Below are 2,732 nucleotides of genomic sequence, written 5' to 3'. Positions count from 1 at the left end.
CAACGATCTCTTGAGGTTTCAAAGCAACGTTCTGTGCCTCATTCACGTCCGACTCAGAGTTCAAGTTCTCATTTGAATCTGCCAAGGCTTCTGCCGGTGGAGGGTCCGAAACCACCTGTTCTGGAGCCTCAGGCTCCAAATCTTCAAGCTTCCTCTTGTGATCTACAGGAACAGGGCTCACAGCTGCTACCGCCCCTTCTTCCGCCATTGATTTGTTACAGTAATTTCTACCCACTGAAACACAAACCCTAACCCTAGCTCGGGGCAACAAAATCCTACCTAGAGTTTCAAGAAACTAAGGAAATGTTTGAGGAAACGAAATAGAATCCAAGGATAAGAAAAGTGCTGGTTGAGGTCGAGACGAGAGAGAGAGAGAGAGGAGGCCGACGAAGGGATGATAAATACCTGTAGGGTTTAAGGTCTTAAGATCTCAAGGTGTTGAGCTCTCTTGTAATAATAGGGTGGTCAGTGGTCACAGACTCATGGCCACTCGCCTAATAGATATATTTTTGTGTTTTGCGAAGTGTCTTTCTGTGAATATAGGGTTGAAATTTCCCACAACGGCCAGCTTAAAACCCAGACTGCACGTTCCCACTGGTAATGACACCCTTCTAAAATGTCCTAAATACCCCCCTATTTAACAGGTTTCGTAATTTCACCCCTGATGCCCGAGCTGCACACGGTGTCGGAGGGTACCCACCCCATGAATATATCTATGATAATGTTTCCTTTCCGACTGCATAGCGTAGCGCGTTCCTCTTACCAAATGACATATATGTCCCCTATTGTGGGGAAAAAAAAAGAGATGGGAAAGTACTAGCATACATTACATAGCCAGAAACCGCAAATTCAATCCACACCCTTATGTATATGGGTTGTGGGTTTTTTTTTACCAATTGGGGTCCTCCCTTCACCACCCCCATGGGGATGGTCTACAGGTTTCATAGCTACTCCTTTTACTACAAGACGCTTACCTAGTTAACACTTAGATTCGGCTCTACTCAAACCTTTTTGGTTTGTCCCAACATTACACACTTGTCTGAATGTCTTGCTAAGCGGTTTTTTGATATCAAACAAACCTTTCCGTGAGGTAATTTTAATGTGGTTGATTTACCCTTTTTTGCAATCAGTTTCGCTACAGTACCTGCTGCTCTAGCTAATTGTCTACAAGTCTTTAGTTTTTGCCATGTACATGCGCAATCCAAACATTTTGACAATTGGATGTCAGGAAAACGTTGTAGATTGAGATTCAATGCATATTTTCATACATAAGTATACCGACGAGTATATCTAGTTCTACTTTCAATTATATATCCCCCAAGATCCACTTAATATGTTTAAAGTCTAGGAATCGTGATACATGCTTTCCTTTAATGTGATTCTGCTCATTAATGTTGGAAGGCTTCACCTTTGGACTCAATTTTAGGGTTGTGCAAAGTGTAGAGTCTGTAGACACTAAATTTTTTTCATCCTAAAGGAGCCTCTAAACGATGAGAAAATTGATTATGACAATAGAGTCCATCTGAATGCTTAATCAAGATGGACATATCTTTATAATTAAAACATTTTACATGGATATCTTTAATGAGAAATCTTCTTGAATAATAATTAGACTTGAACTGAAGATGATAGATTTCTTAAGTTGATCAATTTTTAAATTGGAGTTGGTCAAGCTGGTAATTTATTGTAAGTCCTCCCCATGACACATCTCTTTTCACCCAAATAATGGAGAAATATGGGTGCAGAACCAATATATATTTTAGACTAACAAATAGGTGGTTGTTACTCATTAATGTAGCTATTGTCTAGAAAGAAAATCAAAATGGTTGGCTTGCATATTCTTATGTTCCTATTCAGAAGATTGTTTGATGTTGAAGAATGGCAGTTGGGGAATATGTTTAAAGTTTTCCTGCATTTCTTAAAGGCTTTGCTTCTCTTCATAGTTGAAGCATCGTGCAATCTTAAAGTCTGGCTCTAGTGTATGTAAGATTTCCTATTAGGTGGGCTAGCATAGTCAAAGATTTGTTTCCAAAATTGGTTTAGTGGTGTTGACTATAGATGGAGTAAGCAGAAAGAATCCAATATTATTGGTAAGTGATCTCTATGGAGATATTGAATTCTATTAGCACACCTTAATGGTATGAAATATTTATTACTATGTGTGGACCTAAGGTATTATTTTCTTAATGGGGAGGAAACCCTAATTTTATTGCAGGGTTAGTCCCTACCCTCACCCCTATATATAGTTATCACTGACCCATTAAGTGATGCTAACAACCAAAAGCAAAAGGGAAAGAGGGTAGACAAGACCAACATTGATCGTGTTGTACGAGGAGCATACAAGAAGACATTGAGGAGTTCTTATTCTTCAGCCATGGATTCAGGTATGCCTAAAATGTGTTTTTGTAGTGTTTGTCATGCATGCTTATCGATCTTCATGAATCGTTCCGCATTAATTTTTCTATCAATGGTATTAGAGCCTCGTTCATGAAAAATCGATCGATTATACCACCAGTAATAAAAGTCAATTTATTCTCCTCAAGTCTTTTTGTTTTGAAGAAACGAGAAAATAAATATATTATATATTATTACTAAAGGACAAAACTTGCAAAGTTAAATTTAAAAAAAAAAAGTGACAAAAAAATGGTGAGTACGGTTTTGGTTATTTTTTGTAAATAAATAAACAAAAATAAAATTTCCCTTGATTTGTCTTTTGGAGAACCGTACAAACT

The 2,732-nt window shown here is 37.8% G+C and overlaps 1 protein-coding gene across 1 annotated transcript in view; it reads right to left on the bottom strand.

Annotated features, from left to right (window-relative positions):
• The window catches only part of LOC122064880, a 16,680-nt gene that overhangs the window by 9,042 nt on the left and 4,906 nt on the right, over positions 1–2,732 (bottom strand). The gene's annotated exons all lie outside the window — the stretch shown is intronic.

Source organism: Macadamia integrifolia, unplaced genomic scaffold, assembly GCF_013358625.1.
Source record: "Macadamia integrifolia cultivar HAES 741 unplaced genomic scaffold, SCU_Mint_v3 scaffold1801, whole genome shotgun sequence".
NCBI lineage: Eukaryota > Viridiplantae > Streptophyta > Magnoliopsida > Proteales > Proteaceae > Macadamia > Macadamia integrifolia.
This window is presented reverse-complemented; position numbering and strand designations above follow the sequence as displayed.